At 37.3% G+C, this 19,015-nt stretch overlaps 1 protein-coding gene across 11 annotated transcripts in view; it reads right to left on the reverse strand.

Annotated features, from left to right (window-relative positions):
• LOC149918847 (uncharacterized) overlaps positions 1-19,015 on the reverse strand; it is a 207,405-nt gene that overhangs the window by 85,341 nt on the left and 103,049 nt on the right. Inside the window, exon 2 of one of the 11 annotated variants that reach the window (XM_090134788.1) lies at positions 12,777-12,841. The exons of the other annotated variants lie outside the window; for them this stretch is intronic. The gene's annotated coding sequence lies outside the window, so the exon portion shown is untranslated. The remainder of the gene's footprint in view (positions 1-12,776; positions 12,842-19,015) is intronic. 11 annotated transcript variants of the gene reach the window in all.

The following is a 19,015-nucleotide window of genomic DNA, read 5'->3' on the forward strand; positions in this document are numbered from 1 at the left end:
ACCATCATTACAAAGACGTTCAAGCATTGTTGATAGCAAGTGTATGACACCGGACAACAGCTAAAAATGGGATCGCTGTAACTCAGGGGCCCACAGTGACATCTACTGGAATGATTCGGCTTGAAGTACTGTTAAAAGACGTCGTTAAAGATAACAGAGGAGCCTTTTTTCCTTTCCATACAAAAGGGATGGAAAATGATAATATGAAATCATCTATAATCTTGAAAGATGAGCGGACCATGCTAGAATTCAGTCCCTGAGTCTACGGCAGGCTGGAGTACTGAATCCAGCTCACACTGAAAAATGAATCCCAAAACCTTTGGTGCGCCCATCTGCTACCCCCTTTGTCTCTTCCCTCCCCCTCTCCTTCACACTGCAGCCTAAAGAAACAAAGATTCCAAGCACTCCCAGAGTGTAGTCAGAAATAATACGAACATAGGCTGGCATCTCCTTTTGCTCGTTTCACTGAAAGCACAGCTCCTGATCAGACTGGGAGAACTGCCAGTTTTCTAACAGTGTTAAATCCTTCCAAGTTTTCTCAACCATAGATTTTTCTCCTTTCTTCAAAGCAGAGTGTTAAAATCCTCCAAATCTAAACTGACCAACTTTAGCATACTCCTAGAGCACATCAACCTCATTTAAAAACTTGGAACTTCTTTTCAGCAACATTTGTAGTAGGCTTTTAACAACACTAATTCCATTCAGTCACCCTGCTTATATGCCATTTTCTTTATATATATATATATATTTACTTTATTATTTGCTGCTATAGTTGTTAGCTGAAATGTCTTTCTTTAAAGCTGTAGTCCTTCGCAGCACTAATAAACAACAATTTGGGCACTGTGGGGCCAAGTCCTTTCAGGTCACCCTTCTGCATGCTACAATAAGAGGAGGTATGTACAGCCAAGATGCCTAATCATCCTGATGATAGCATCACAATACATTTTGGGATGTGTTTGAACATCCAGGCACTGAGTGACTATAAGAGAAGCCTACTAAGTCAGGAATTTCTTTTCGAACAGCAGCATCTACAAGAAAGGAGAAACTAGCGGTTGATAGCTTAACCTGGGAAGGAGAGCAGAGAAATCCATTATATATCTCATAGGATTCAGAGCAGCTGGGACTGCAGGAGAAACAGACCTCACCAAAACTGAAGATGGAAGAAAGCTCTTAGAAAACTCTTAGTAAGAAAAAGTAGTAATTGCTCTTGCATACATTTCTGTGTCAAAAATTTGAAGAACTGCAATGCATTCCCTTCCTCAAAATAAAATGCATAAGCTGAAAGCCATATTTTAGGTACCAATTTATGAATTGATGCATGCACTAACATGGCTATAAATTCGTGCTTTATCTAGGTATGCAACATCTAATATGCAGGCATCCCATTACCTACAGGGCCTTCAGCTCCAAAATAAGTGCCCAAAACTTTGTACATTATACAGAAAGACAAAGAACATTGTCAAGACAAAGCTGGGATCCTGCACAGCTTAACTGGCAGGGAAAGACCTGGAAAATAAGTGACATGGAGAGCCTAATTTGGCATATGGCAAGTAGGCTCAGCATTCTGCACTATGAGCACTTTCCTGAAGTTAGGTACATATATAACTATATATATATATATCAGTTGTTTAGGCCACTCCCATATCAATTCCCTAGTCCACCTGAAAAGCTAATAAAAGACAAAAAGAAAGAAAAACACCAGAATAACCAGTAGCCTACTGGCTACAGCAGTGATGCAGCATACATGAAATCCAATTTCAAATCACTCCTACAAAGGACAAAGTTAATTGTCTTAATAATGGACTTAATCCTATTTTGAAAGCTGGGAGACATTCACCATGCCAAGGTATTAGCAGAAAAAACTGTCAGGCAGACATTGTCACCAGTATGTAGGACATTGTTTGTGGACATATATGCCAGCTGAGTGACAATTTAGAGTGTGAGTACTGTCAATTGAAAACTGAACAGTCACATTACGTAGATCTTCAAATAAAAGACAGAGCATATTACCTAATTTTCAACAAAAACTTGATGAAAATTGTAAAATAACACAGAATATGAGTAAACTATTAAAGAAATACAATTGGCTTATAATTAAGCATAGGAAGGGAAAGGAATCTCTATGATAAAGCACTTTTCTTTAAAAATATTAAACAGTCATTTAATCCAGCTGATAGCTCTAATGTTTCAAGAGCTTCAAAAATTTCTCAGCTAGAAACATAGTTGTGCCAAAAATGTGTCAAACAGGCTTTTAAGAAGTCATGCCATCTGCTATGTTAACATTGCAGTTCTTGATCACTGGCTTTAGTTCCAACAATTCATGAAGTGGATGAATTATTTTTCACTCTTTCCACAGTTCTACTGCACAAGCTTAATCTGCTACTTTGTCTTCTCTGTAAGACAGACAAGGGACATTCTGTAATTAGACTGCAACTTCATTAAATCCTTTGGGAACCACTGACAATATACCACAAAGAAAAGCAAAGCCTTTGACACATCTCCTACAGCATACTCCTGGAGAAGCTGAAAACCCGTGGCTTGGACAGGCACACTCTTTGCTGGGTAAAGAACTGCCTGGCTAGCCAGATCCAAAGAGTGGTGGTGAATGGAATTAAATCCAGCTGGCAACCTGTCACAAGTGGTGTTCCCAGGCGTTGGAACTGGGGTCTGTCCTATTTAACATCTTTATTGATGGTCTGAATGAGGGGACAGAGTGCACTCTCAGTAAATTTGTAGACCAGGCTGGGGGGAAATATTGGTCTGCCTGAGTGTAGGAAAGCCCTACAGAGAGATCTGGGCAGGATGGATCACTGGGCTGAGACCAACAGGACGAAGTTCAACAAGGCCAAGCGCGGGGTTCCTGCATTTTGGTCTCAACAATCCCATGTAACATCTACTGGCTTGCAGCAGAGTGGCTAGAAGACTGTGCAGAGGAAAATGACCTGGGGATGTTGGTCTGTGTTTGGCTAACACAAGCCAACAGTGTGCCGGTGGCCTTCTTGAAAAAAAGGCTGTGGTGAGGTAGAGGTTTTCCTTTGCTACCAGATAACTAGCAACAGGACAAGAGGGAATGGCTTAAGTTGCTTCAGGGGAGGTTCAGGTTGGATGTTAGGAAGAATTTTTACTCTGAAAGAGTAGTGAGGCATTGGAACAGGCTGCCCAAGGAGGTGGCAGAGTCACCGTTCCCGGAGGCGTTGAAGGAAAGGGTAGATGTAGTACATATGGACATGGGTTAGTGGGCAATACAACTGGTAGGTGGATGGTTGGACAAGATGATATTCAAGGTCTTTTCCAATCTTAATGATTCTATGAATATTCAGCTTTTAATAATTTTTATCAGTCTGAGTGCTGTTGTCACACCTTTATCCCACCTCAGATCGGATTGAGCATTCTGTTAGGCCCACCCCAAAACCTTGTCACCCTGCAAGCCTTCAAGCAAGTAGAATAATGAGGGGCTTCCTCAAGTCCCTCTTCTGTTTGAACAGTTAGGCCATCAGCCCCCGCTTAGAAAATAAATCCTTCAAGACACAGCTATTAATTAATTGCTAGGCTGGCAGCAGTTCCCATCCTGACACTATGCAACAAAGTACCTTTTCTCTGGCTAGGCCCATGTACTCCATCAAATCCTGGTTGTTCAGTGCTACCTGGTAAGTAATTATCAATCTTCTTTGCCTGTGGCCAGCTGCAACCACCTGCTGGCTGTGCTTGCCAGCCTGCGCAAACTCAGGCCATTGCAACAGAACATTTTGGTCAGCTAGCATGTAGTCATTAGCCATGGATCTCTCTCTGATAAATATTAGTCCTCTCATAAAATTTCAAACTTTTCTCATATGAATACAACATTATTATTTTTTTTCTGTCAAGAAAATCAAGATAGGGCATCATACAATATGACGGCTTCCTGAGGTGGAACAAGCACAACAAATGCCTTCTCTCTTCACAGACTCGTGACTGATGTGTCTTACATTCAAGCAACCACTGGAATCTTCTTGATGTAGCACTTATCCTTTCAAACCTCCTCATTAAAAAGCCATAGCAAAGACTTAGGAAAAGTTCACCTCATAGAAAAGTTGATGAATCACAAAAGTGTAAAAGTGATGGTACTATATTATCAAACACATACCTACCTACAGAGATAAGTTAAAGCAAAATCAAAGCCAGTTCTATGCATTAACATCTCTTTTTGTTAAACCACAAATAAAATGGAAACCTTTGTTCCTCATTAGGTTGAGTTTCACTGGTTAACGTGACTGTGTTCAAATACCAACAAGTCCACTATCTGCTCAATTAGCAGTAAAACAGGCATAACAAATTGAATGCCAGACACTAACCAGTCAGAGCAACTTGAGGCCTGGTTGTTCACATTGTGCCACAGTGATACTATTAGACCAGAAATTCATTCTTTCATTTTTAATCTGCTCTCTCCACATAATTACTTTGGCAAAGTGCAGAAGAACTGATAAATCACGGGTGAAGAGAGTAGCAGAAGCTGGTTATTTGATAGTTCCAATTCTTTTTTAAATGTTACTGATTTTAATCTACATTTTACATGGCAGTAGGCTGTTTCTCCATCTCTTCCAGGGAAGCAGGGATGCAGATCTGAGGTAAATTTATGAATAAATGATAATCCTCAAATAAGTTGCAATTTTGTCAAACTTCAACCAGCAAATTCTCACTCTGTTTAGCATGGCTTTAAAGCTGGTGAGATGAAAGTGGAAGAGGCACAGGCATCTGCTGCCACGTCTGCAGAAAAATGAATCCAGTTAGTAAGACACAACACCAAAAGTACATATAGCAGCACAAGACATCCCTTAATCATACTGGGAGCTGTTCCAAAGCCTCCTTCTGAGCTGTTGTTTCTTTTCTCTGACCCTCAGACAGCACTCATCCCCTCTACAGTCTCTAGACATTCTGTCCATAGATTTCCATCTTCTCACTACACACAGACATCTCTGGAGCCTAGAGAATGAACTCACATAAATCCAGCTACGTCTTTCCAAAACATATTCAAAATTAGGTATTCACAAAGCAGTTTATAAAATGCTAGCTGGGATAAGCTCAACAATAAACTTCTCTTAACCACCTTCTCAGACAAATCGTATCTGTCTCCTGAAGTGGTTTCTGATTCAAACAAGATCTACAGACCATAAAGAGTTGTGTTAGCATACCACAGTCCAAACATATATAACGCTTTATAACGATCAAAGGCAACAATGCCAACACTTCAAGAGATGTACTTTCAAACACCCTGTTTCTGACACTCAAATCTCTACATCAGTCTTTTTTTTTTCCAGAAGAAATTGCAACGTTTTAACAGGCATAATACAGCTTGCATTTCCTAGTGTTATGTTTCACATCCTCTTGCAAACAGGCACACAGGTTTTTCTCTCACCCAGTTTCTTTGTGTGTAGAATCCAGCATCATAGATAAAATTTCAATGTGCAAAATATACTCCAAAACCGCAGCCGCTTTGTGCACTGCTTTTGTCTTTAGACAAAAATCAAGCCACTTTTGCATTCTTAGGAAGCAAATGCACCAGAAAAAAGTTACAAGACTTAACAGAAAAAGAACAGTGAATGTTAAAAATCTTAAACTTTCAGCAGGCAATAAAAAAATTTCCCATCAACACAGTAGATTTTTAACGCTAGCTGCATAGATGTTATCACTAATTTATACAGCACATCCCCAGCCATACTGAGGTTGACAGTATCTCTCTCTTTGGTTTAATGAGAACAAGCTTTTCTGGTCAAGATTCTGAAGATAGACGGGACCAATTAAACTGATCGAGCTGCAGAACACCAACAGCCATAGAAAGTCACCAGCTGTTTCTATGTCAAGTTAAAATAATTCACAGATGAACTCGCACATTCATCTGCCAAAAAATATCCAGTTCCATTTCAAAATTTTGCCCAGGGAACTAAATCCATTTCTGCTTTTAGTTCTTTTCTTCTAGCTGATCTTCACACATCTTTGTTTCTTAAAGAAATTTCCAGAGTCAGGTAGATTTCTCTTACAGAAGAGATTCTAGGCAACAGTAATTACTTCTTAACCTTCTTTTCAGTATATTAATATTTATAAACTGTATCTATAAATTCAAGAAGAAAATCTCGAAAAGATGCTGCTTAGTCATTGAGGACGAATAGAATGACTCATAAAGACTTAGATGGTAAGGCAGTTAATACAAATTGTGCACTGTACCAAATGTTCCCTTACTGGGATCTAACAACCCTTGAAATTCTGTTGTTTGTGAAGAATGAAATTGCTCAATGTGCCTCTTCTTGCTAGGGCTATAAGACTTTTTTAATTGTGGTGGTTTGGTCAGACTGTATACACTGGACACAGCAGTGAAGATCAAAGACAATGTTTCATCCATTTTCCAACCAAATTTCAACAGCCCATCACCTCAGGCACCCCTGAGTCACAGTGCAGATTGATATATAAAGATTCCTGAACGGCTACCATCATCATCAGAAAAAGGTTGAGTTTCACTCAATTTATTCATTTTGAATAAGTGGTTTTCAAAGCTTAAGGAAACTGATGCTTTCAACCAGTTCAAAATACTCAATTCCAGTGCTAATATTATTAAACAATCATTTCAACAAGTGTAATTTATCCCTGCACAACTCATTAACACTTCCCCTTGGTGGTTTAATTTTGGACAAATGACAGGTCCGATTGTCCCTGATGCTCAGATTATTGTAAAAGCATAGAATTTCCTTTAGGGTCTGCTGGTCATACATCATGTAATAGAGAATCATGAACTCTTAAGATATGCCAGTAAATAAAAAAGCAGAAGAGCAAATTCAAGTACCAGACCTTTGCCTGTTCAAATTGCCTCATTGTTAGTTCAATTTTAGATCTGTTACAAAATGTTCTCTACAGTTTGCTATGCAGGAAGAAAGCTCTAAGCTCTGTAATCTCACCAACACTGCTCCACATTAAATCCAAGAACTACTAGTGTCTCCTTCCTTCGTTTAGCAATACAGCTGTACCTTGCAGTGGTATTTCTGAGTGCGACAAAAGTGCAGAAAAACAACTTTCTTTCGTTTTGCCTTCAGTCATGACTAAGCTGAAACCAGGAATAAATTTTCACAAGGTAATTATAAAAACAAAACCTAATAGTTTTGATCATCTGTGCTTTCTCTCACTTTTAAAGATACAGGATAAATTACATATCCAGATATTAGCTGCTACAAGCTTTTCATTTCATGCCTGAAAGACAAATGTCATTAATTTTGTTCATCAGTTAAAATTAGCCCAGTGTAATTCTCACGGTCTCCTTTCCCCCTCACTTTACTACTTTCTCCTATCTTGAGCACTACAACTGTATTAAAAACAAAATAGACCACACAAATTACCCTAAACTGAATTATAAAGGACTTCTCATTCACATCGCTAATTCAATTGTTTCACACAACTTGCCTATTCCAAAGCTAATTTTAAATCTAGTGTCGATGGTTGAATTTTTATACTTAGCAGCACTAGCAGCAGAAGACCCTTTCTTCTCCCATCCTCTCCTTCTATTTGGAAAGATTCTGCAACAGCTGTCAGATCTGTGGTGTCTAAGATCAGTTTCCATGGATATAAATAATTAGCGCTATGTTCTAATCCATCAGCAGAGCTTCTTGGTCCAGTATGATTAATTTCTCACTGCCAGTGTGCATCACAGACAAAAGTATGCCTTGCCTCCAATTTAAGGAGAATTCAGAGAAAAAAGGTCTTTTTGCCATCCTCTGCCACAGATTTTAAATCCTATCAGCTCTCCCTGTGCCTGTTCATTGCCAAGCCGCATCTTTTGCCACACCTTCCATTTATCCTTGTACTTTTACCAGTCTCCATGCCTACAGTTCAAGTTACATAGTTTATCACATACACTCATAATTCAAGTCAGCAATATCACTAGCACATAAAACTTAATTTCACTAGTCATTTGCAATGAATGACAAATGAAATGAAAATGTACATCTATAACTCCTTCCCAAAAGCCTCTATTCAATCTTTCACTCCTTTATTTTCAGCCATATTGCTTGATGAGGAAAATACTTCAAACGAATATTAAAGTTCAGATAGTTATGATACATTGTTCTATATATTTAATAAGAGAGTGAAAAAGAGTGAGAAGATTGCTGTCAAAATGATTTTCTACGTAGATTAATACAGAAAGATGAGAAGACTAAATGGCTTCCTAAAATCATCAATCTAAAATAGAGGATTGTGATGAAAATCTTCATATGCTGTGTGCAGATACAGAGAAGGAAAATGAATAGAAGACAATTAAATGGGTGGCTCTAATAAAATTATAAAGGGGGGAAACTTCAGAAATGCTACTCAACTGCAATCTTTTACTTTCTGTTAATACAAAAATGAGGGAGGATGTAAAAATAGGAAGTTATAATAAAGACAAACTTTAAACAAGATATAAATAGAAGGAAATCATTCTATAGAAACAGACACACAAACACACAAGAACAGGATATTAAGAACAAAGTTATTATAGAGACAGGGGATCATCCCTATACGTCTGTTATATGATATACCATTTATGCTCATAAACACTAGCTAAATACTGAACAGTAAATTGGTAGTCACTGACAGTATTTTAAGTCTTTCTTCTAATTATTTTATAAACTGCTATGAGGAGACAGTTTCCAGGAAACTTCAGTACTGAAGTTATTGCTCAGTACAAGAGCATGCCTGTGACAAGAAGGATATTTGAGATACAAAGCAAACAGCCTCAAGCCAACACCATCTTCATCTGATTTCAGTTACTACTTAGTAGAGAAATCCACCAGCGAGTTTCTTTCTGAAAAATGCGATCAGCTACAGATCTCCCAACAGCAAAAGAGAAAATTCTTGAATAACAAAAACTCTTTAGTGGTACATTCTTATCAGGCATGGCTCTTACTGTTTGGCGATTAAATAAAGAAGTCTTGAGTTGCCTTAGAAATAGTGATTAGTGATCAAGAACTGAATTCTCTCCCTTCTCATGACAAGAACAAAAAATACATTTAGGCAGTTTATTACAACTTAAAATTTTAACAAAAATTTGAATTTAACACAGTGAGGTTCTTTGACAGGATGGATGGGGAATACATTAAACATGAGATGAATCTGTGTTGAAAGCCTGGCTCTCCTGATCTTGCTTGCTTTGTTACTAAGCCCAATCAGGGAAGGCTTCTACACATTTTTAATGCATATATATTCTGTAGCATAGATCTTAATCAACTTCCACCTGCTGCTATTTACATGTATAATCCAGAGCTCACCTGAAAGTCTCTCATTGATTTTATGGACTTTATAAAAAGATCTGAATTCTATTTTAGCCTCTTATTTTTAAAATAAAGAGGGAAGGAAAATGGAAGTGAGGAATAACTAAAATTCCAGAAATTGTGTGTCTCTATTCTTCCTCAAGAGAAAAACAGAGCCTTTAAAATTAAAAAACAAGACAAAATTCTCCTAGTAATGAAAACATGAATTTTTGAAATCATTTATAATTCTGTGTATCTTCTTTACAGAAGATGAAAAAATCCCTGAATGAAATAGAAAAAAAAAAAAAATATATATATATATATATATATTTGTTTTCTGAGAAGTGAATATGATAAATTATATGCCCATGCATTGTGTGAATAGGAATCAGACTGCTTTTTTATTCTATAAAAACGTTTGAACACCATAGAAAACCCTTTTGGAACTGGGATGGTACTTTTGCCAGCTGCACTGCTGGTCAACTGTGTAATTTCTGATTGACACAAGTGGTCTCTGTAAGCTAAGGATGGTTGTTCATTTGCTGGAGGCAAGAAGGTTTGGAATCCAATGTTTTGTAGAGTCTTAGCTATTACTACAAAAATTCTCAATGAAAATGTGATAGAGCAGAGAGATGTATCGTGCATCCTAAAAGCAAAACTCAAATAGCATTTCCTTATAAAGGTTTCTGGCTAATCCTGTATGTTAAAGCATCTGCAAACAAGAGCAAGGTCCATTAATCTTACATCACATCTGAGGGGATAATAAGCCAAGAAATTTAAGACCAAAGACAGCTAAAATGGTAGTGCCTAAGTGACACACAGCAATCTCTGGCTAGATAGCAATATAATGAGAAAAGGAGGAAAAAAACTGAAAATTGGCAATAAGTAACATTCTCAACTCCACAAAGCCAGTGAGTGTCAGAACTGCAAATAGAGCCCAGGCATCCTAACTTGCACACTAATGCCCAACACCGTCAGCTTAGAAACTTGCAGAAGTATTCATATCCATTAATATTTCTAGTTACTGAATATCATTCTAACCCAAACATGCATGCTACTACAGGCTATTTCTGCATTTGGAAAGCAAATCACCAAGCGATAAATAGGAGCAACCAGCAAATGGTGCAATATATCACACATCCTATGCAAGAAAAGCAGCCCTCTCCCACTTTGCAGCCAATGAGCATAACACACAAAGCCACCTGAGACACGGCACTTCCTCACAAAACATAAGAAGATGGATATCTCAAATAAAGCACTGTGAGCAGAACAATATTTGACTTATATAGACTGTTAGAATGCAGATTTCCCACCAAGCCTAGGGAATAAAGGGTGAGAAAGGACATGATAATTAAAGTATTGTTTTGGTGAGTGTTCATCTTACTTGAAAACTGTCACATAGCTAGAACCAAATCCAGTCTGTGCTGGCCTTGTCTTGCTCATGTGACTTTACTTAGATGATGACATCTTCATTGCAAAATCCATTCAGTACCAACTGTATTCTGAGTATTGAACATCATAAATAAATATATCTATATACCACTATATTTAAAGAGTTGTGGCAACAAAATCAGAGAAATGAATTTTGCTTTTCAGATTAACACCTACTCATAAGAGCATACACAACCAGTGCTTCACAGCCAGACCTGACAGGAAATATGACTGGGTAAAATACATTCTAATAGATTCTCCATTGTGACAGGTGCTGTAAAATTGTACTACAACTGGCAAAATACCCATAAATGTGATTAGAACAAACTCTTTATATCATAGAGAAAGACAGGGCAAGAGCCAATTAAAAAATAGTCAGTTACTAGATTTTGGCCAGTGAGCATGTAATCCAGGCAATTTCACTCTCAATCTTCCCGTTATTTATCTAAACATAATTATAGACATTTCAAAGATTTTCTTATTAAATTCCTTAACAAAGCAGTTTTTACTGGGCACCTTGTTGACAGCAATCCAAGTTTAATGGAATGACTCATAACTTTTGTTTATAATCTAATAACAGCAGCCCAAAACTGAATACACATCTAAAAATACACTTTGGCACTACAGTTCCACAGCAATAAGGTAACTGGAGACAAAGCCATTTTGGATACAAGACATCATGCGAGTGAGAAGAAAAGTGGAAATCACTACAACATGTATCTTTTTGATAAAAATAAATAAATAAAAGTTGTTCCAAGGATTTCATACCTATATGTTAAAATCTGAACACTTTCTTTGTAATCGTAACAGTTTTTAATACAAGCCCAAAAATATACACTGGCAGATAGATGTGCTTCTGCCTGGCATTCACATTTTCATAAGAGACCAAGAGTAAGAGGAAAAAAAAAAAAAAAAGATGTATTCTTAGATTTAATGACTAATAAACATACTGTTGTGCTGCAAGAGTTCAAATAATTCTGGTCACTTCTATAATTTTCATAGAACTGGAAGTAAAGAGCTTCAGTTCCTGTCCCCTTGTTTGAAACAATAATTAATTTCAGTGTCGATAGTGGAGAGAAAATTATTTCAAAAACTCTTCAAGTAATGTTGTTATTGCAAATTTATCAAGTCACTTTATACAGAGCATCAAGCATAGCTCCCTACTTTTATTTGTGCGTCCTGGATTCTTTTCTAGTCAGACGCATACTTGTTCAATAAGCTGCAGAAGCAATTAATATTCTTCATCACTCTTCTCATAGCAGAATATAAAATTAGTAGAGTCCTGAAAATAAATTATTCTCACATAGCATCTATTATCTCACAGAAAGAACTGAAAATAAAGCTTCCATTTTTGTAGGGCAGATTGTGAAAGTTTACCCAATGTATAATAGACTCTTGTAATATAATTTTCCCAGAAATCTGATTTTGTTCCTCACTCTTAACACACAAGGCGAGTAAACCATAAAAATTAATACAGGCTTTGACTCAAACATGAGCTAAGTGCCCAAGTGTGCACTTTGGAGAAAACATAAGGAGTTTTGAAAAAAGAACTGAGCCACCAATTTCTCTATTTGATATCACACCCAATAACCAGAATATCGCAACAAATATTCATTTTTTGATGAGTTTTCTTTCCATATATTTGACAAATGATGACTTGATTCAAGAAAGGTGACATTTAAATATTTACAACATGGTTACTTAGATCAGATTCAGTCATTTCTCTAAGCAATTTGAGAAGGAAAAAACTTAAAAAAAAAAAATAGTAATAATAAATAACCAGTATATGTGACTACAGCACTGTGTCCACGTTTGCAGAAATACAGAATTTAATGTGTAACATAGATCATTTTTAGCCCTATTAAGATTTTTAAATGGAAATAAGTCATCTAGGACTTTCAATCAAATCAATTTGTTGAGGGTGCAGACAACTCCAGAAACTAATAAAGAATCAATACTAATAGGCAAAATGTCAAATATCATACTGCTTCAGCACTAGTGTCTGCAGCCTGCTAAAAGATAAGAGTTCTAACAGGAATCAAATATTCAAACCTATCTCCAAAGGTACCTGTATACATATTTGTACAGAAAAATTACCTTTTCCATAGCCAATTGTTTGATTAGCATCAGCACGTCAGATTTATAGTTTCAGACTTGGGTACCTAAGAAGATATAAAAATCCTGGTGTAATAAAATTACCTATCTAACACAGGAAACACATCAGGAAAGCATGCAAGGTAATAGAACATTAAAGGCAGCAGTTTCAAGCAGTCAACTTCAGAAAGACCAACTCTGATTTCATTTATACTAGTTGAAGTTAGAATCTCATTATATCTACCTAATAATCCATCTTCCTGACAGGAAGGCTGGGTGCCTTTGCAGGCCTCAATGGCTCAACTGTTGATGCAATCTTACTAGGAAATGTTAACTTAGCTCTGCTGACTCACTCTAGTATTTGATTTATTTCAGCAAGCAACAAGAGGAGACAGAGTGTGTCTATGAGCTGTGCAGTATGACTGGGTAGCCATCACATGGGCCATGCCTGTAGCATGGGGGAGGGTTACCTCGCTGTTTAAGCAAAAAAGCAGAAAGTCCAACTGATCTCCACCTCCTTGATACCCTGAACATTTGCTCAGGTGTGACAGGAAGGCAGGCATACAAGTTTGGAAAATTGGATGAACTTTGATGGCACACCTTCCAAACCTGTACACTGTTTGTGTTCAGTTTGCATATTGCTTATATTTGCCTCTAATCTGCATATGTATTTTAAACAATTCACCAAAACTGTGCTCTTACAATTGAAAGCAATCTTCAATTACTTCCAGCCAGTGTGCAATCTTAGCTGCCAATTAATTACAGAGTTTACAAATTAGGCAATCGAAAGACTAAACAAGGCAGAGGAGTCAATCTGATGAGGCAAGAAAAAAAAATAATTTATGACTCAGTTGTGGTGTCCACTATTGAAGACTGAAAGGAATGCACTAAAAGTCAATTGGTGATTTTCCAGGGTGCCAAAATGATGTTTCACATATAACAGGGCTCCACAAATTGTAAGATTTATGGTGCATTCCAAAATATGAGGCTCATAATGGCAGCAATAGATCAGTACTTGTTTTAGGAGTTACAAATACTTTTTAAGAGCTTTTTTCCTAATAGCCTTCTGATTTCATAATAACTTCAATTAATGTTGACTAGAGCTGTGCTTCCTAATTTTTTCATGTTTTGCAAGAAGATAGATATACCATCAGTGATTCAAAAGTTAAAGAATAGGGGGAACTTATTGTAAAAAAATACCTGGGTGATTAAGTTCCTTCACCTATTCTAATTTTCTATGAACTTCTCGTGTTCCTTCTTTGGACCAGTTTGATTTTTTACCCTTGCAATCTGACTGCTCTTCTAATTTCTAAACTAAGTACCATCATATCCAGTTGCTTTTATGCCAATGCTGACTTAAGCAGGTGGGACTTTTTTTTTCTGAAAAGACATAACTGCATTGTAGAACTCATTACCACAAGATGATAGTAATATAAATGGATAAATTAGAAAGCAGGGATTTATGGATGAAATATATAAGCTCAAATACTGATCAAATAAATGATTGAAAGTGTGTCAAGGACTATTAAAAATACACATGTAATTTTCTGAACTTTTCACACTTCAGACTTGAAAGCGTAAACTGAGAAAGAATATGACTCTGCACTTGTCAGTTCTTATGTTATTGTCATAAGCATCCAATGCTAGTGACTAGAACAGGACAAGAACTAGGATAAACAATAACTCCTGGATTATCCCTGAGCAATATTTCTCATGTAAATATAAATCAAGAAAAAGACCTCTACTAATCAAAGGCTGTTTTCCACTTTATTTCCTGACTAGTTTTTTTCACTTGGAATTGCAGAAAAGAACTGACTCACTTTTGGTACTGAAACATGCTGAAGGTTTCTGATGTGGTCACTGCTAGATCCTGTGATGGAATTTCTTTTTTCTTTTCATGGGATCACAGAATGGCCTAGCTTGGAAGGGACCTTTAAGATCATCTAGTTTCAATCCCCTGCTATGGTGAGGGACACTTTCCACTGAGTCAAGATGCCCAAGGCCCCATCCAATCTGGCCTCGAACACCTCCAGGGATGGGGCACCCACAGCTCTCTGGACAGCAGTGCCAGCGCCTTTTCACTCTCTGAGTAATGAATTCAAGATTTGTTCTAAGTTATTTGTGAAACCATGAGAGCCCCTGCAAATAGGAAATGCAGGATCTTTTACCGCTTCCTGACAAGGCAGGGTGGGGCACCACCTCCATAGGATAGCAGCAATCAAGCACTTTTAATTTCAAAGAATTCCCAAAAAAGCCCCTAGACAATAAAATCAGGAATGGGTCTAGGATGGAAGCACGCTTTAAATAGCAACTTTCTGAGTAGCCTTTGCCATGTGAATAAAGCTTTCCATCAGTTTAATTGACTTTGTCAAGTACTATACAAAACACTGAATCTGTCTTGATAGCAGGTGATGTGACAGTAACAATAAGACCAATCTCATCTCCTTGTCCTTGCACTCTGAACGTATTGCCATGGAAACTTTTCTCTCTTCACCCAAGATCTGTTCCCTTGATCGTGCCCAGATATATAAGGCTGTTGGCCGTTTTGGTTTAAGAGTAGCTGAGGGAGAGACAGGGGGGCCATGGGAAGACAGACACAATGCTCATACAGCCTAAAGCAATATGTTTATGAAAATTCCCTTGCAGCGAACTATATCTCATCCTGATTGAAGTACCCTTTCCATGTTCCCCCTAAACTATGACCAACCATACATCTTTGACAAGTATCAAAACACACTACCATATAGAGTTAGCAGACAGGCAGAGAGCCCTGCAAAGGCATCTTCTGAAACTGAATCAATCCCAGCTCAAATCTCAAAAAGCAGTATGTGCTTCTCCTGACAGCAAGGAAAGCAAATGTTTAGGCTACATAAATGTTTAGGCAGGACTGAGGAAAGGTAATTTATTTTCTCCTCTCAATTATTATGTTGCATTAACTACAAATAATAGGATTCTCCGTGTGGATTCTTTCATAGAAAATGAAAGACTAAAGGATGACAAGGGCTCTCTAACTGCACATTTCAAGCAGCATGTGTACTCTCAGCTGTAGTCTGGAAACACTTAACTTTGCAATGTTAACACACCAAGACCAAAATATCTATTTCTTTAATATGCATAGCACAAGTCTTCAAATCCTAAGAGCTTTTCTTCCTCAAAATCAGTGGAGGGTATTCATCATCAGATCTATTCCCTTGACTGAAAGTATGCTTCCATACTTTCAGCTACACATTTAAAAGCATCACTGTTGCTCACTATAATGGAAATTAGACCAACTTCAGTTTACTAACAAATGTCTACATTAAGTGACCATTTTTGGATTTTAATTTCTATTTAGTACTTTTATCTTGCAAAGTTTTTTGTAATATTTGTTATCTTTAAAACTGAAGCTTATTAGGTTAATTTTTTGCATCCTCAGAAAATCTATCTATCCAATTCAGGATGTTTTGGGGCAGAAAACTCTTCTCTCTCTGCATCATATATAGGCTTGATTTCATGACTGGAACCAAAAAGATACAAGGGACATTCTGGGCTGTAATTTTGGTGCATGTACAGTTTTTCATACACCAGTGCCTCCAAGCCCTTCTTCACCTGGCTGCTCTCAATCCATTCATCATCCAGTCTGCATGGATGTTTGAGGTTGCCCTGACCCAGGTGCAGCATCTTACACTTGGCCTTGTTGAACTTCACAAGATCTGCATAGGCCAACCTCTCAAGCCTGTTCAAGTCCCTCTTGGTGGTGTCCCTTCCCTCTGAAGTGTTAACCGCACCACTCAGCTGGGTTCATCCACAAACTTGTTGGTGCTCCATGTCACCAACAAAGATATTAAACAGTGCCAGTCCCTATATGACCCTTGAGAGAACCACTCATCACTAGTCTCCACCAGGACATTCACAAGATAAAGATACTAAGCCAGATCCACACACCGTTAAGCAGAACAGAAAAGATTCTACTGACTACTGTCACTGGATAAGAGTCATTTTGAAATTGAAACTAGCTACATATGACTCCAAAATATACTGCAATAACACAAAATCCTACCTGAACAAAAATAACTATTTAGGAGCAATATGCCTGTGACAATTCTGGAGCAAAGATCCAGCAACTTTCAAGGGCAATTAAATGAGGAATTGCAATGATGTTTCTGCACTCAGTCTTGGGTTATATATGAAGTATCTAATGTATAGAAGTTTTCAGAAGTTAAATACGTTGATGCTTTAAAACCAAAATAAATTTTAAATATGCAAAAATCTGGAGAACCTTATCAAATTTTCCTTCTGAAATGAATGAAAATCAGATGGAAATTTATCAAAAAGGAGCAGATTTTATTGTGTGAAGTGACAGAAAATGAAGGGAGAATTGTAACCAGAAGGAGCTTAGCTCAGAGCCACAATTCTAAGCATCTGCAAATTAGGGTCAGATTTAAGATAACTTATCTGATGTGAGGAAGCCCAATATATCCCATTGGATCTCTTCCTTCTTAAAACTTAACTTTCAGTACAAAAATCTGAACAAAAGGAACACGTTTCTGTTTTGGGATGCTGAATAGACATCAGTCAGAGACTTTTCAAAAGAATATTTGTGTTTTGTTGTTCGTTTCTTTAACTGGGGATTAAAATGGGGATAAACCCAACATCAGAATCCTACTGGTGACTCTGGTCTGCAAAAAATCCCATAAATGGCTGATTTTTACATTGAAACATTCAGATTTCTCATTTCAATACTACTTTTCATTTGAAACTTTTTTGGTACTGTATTGACATTGTTATTTTTATAAAATAGCAAAATTAAACAGCTGTTTTAAATGCTACAGAGATGTCATCCACTATAGGGGGTTACTGTAAATGAAATTGGAAGTGAAGAAAAGGAAAAGGTTACAATTGGTGTTTATATACAGCTGTACTGAAAAGCAGAATTCTGAGTCAGAAGGGCACGTTTATACAAATGTAGGCTTCCTTTCAATTAAGTGCACTAACTTACCTCATTGTTAGATTTTGATTGGCATTTGGCTTATTTAGGACAATAGCAGCTTGAGTAACACTCATACCAGGGAAACCCAATGTCTGCCACTGGGAGACCAGATATTCCACCCCACTAAAACCAACAGGCATTAATAGGAGAACACGTTATTGAAGCTGCATGTCTGAAGTACTGGATTGAAGTGGAATCTCTCTCCTCAGAGACCTTCAGCTGCAGACAGACCCACCTCCTGGAGGTTTGGGGGAAACACAATAGCACAGAGATACAGATGAGTCCTGGTGAATGAGAACAGCAACAAGACAGAGTATGCTGTAATTCGGCAGTGGATATTATCACCACTGGAAGAAATAAAAGTGCTGCATAGCCTACAGATCTTTATATTTCTAAGAGCCTCAAATCAGTGTCAGTCAGAACAAGGAGAACTGCTTGAATAAAAGACACTGTTGCCCCAGAAAAGCACAAAGACAAAACTCCAAACTGGTAATAAAGAAGAAAAAAGCTCCCATATTGTACTCAACCATTTTTTCAACTTATTAATTTTTTTTCAAAGAGATTTATTCTCATTTCCTCTTATGTAAGTAATCTCCTGCTAAGGGAATAATCAAAAGTGAGACTGAACAGTACTGGAATTTAAGGAATTTGGCTTTAATTACTTTCACTAGCTCCTACATTTTTAATATTTCTTTTACTAAGAAGACCCAGATTAAAATCAGATTGCAGATTGGTAACTTGGGAAAGCTACCTAGTGACCATGCCAGACACACCACATGAACATCATTCATGATGTCAAGAAAGCATAGGCAGTAGCTACGGTGAAAAAAAAAAATTAACAGAGAATAGCATGTTGCCCAAAATCCAACAGGGCACTGTGCTGCACTGATTCTTACAACTGTGACTGAGCCACACATGCACAAAAAATTATAACTGAGTTAGATAAAGCAGCACCAAAAATGTGCTTATTCTAAAAGATTGTTCTTGTTATTTATTTTCCCTATATTCCCACTTCAATCATTAGTGGTCACCTGCTAGCAAGCTTAGAGATTTCTTAGATGCAGCAGATTGCTGACTTCTATAAGTTTTAAAACAGGCTGAATCAAAAGCCAAGGAGGGGGCTCATGGGATTTCCTGGAGGATCATCTCTTCAAACAACTTCAACCCTTCAGCAGCCATGTTGCCAAGATCATCATCACATTTCCTCATTCTGTGAGGGCTTCTCTGAAACTAATGCTTCCTACTTTATTATATTTGCCCATGACATAAAAAA

This window comes from Phasianus colchicus, chromosome 2 (genome assembly GCF_987193195.1).
Source record: "Phasianus colchicus chromosome 2, bPhaCol1.hap1.1, whole genome shotgun sequence".
NCBI classification, from domain to species: domain Eukaryota; kingdom Metazoa; phylum Chordata; class Aves; order Galliformes; family Phasianidae; genus Phasianus; species Phasianus colchicus.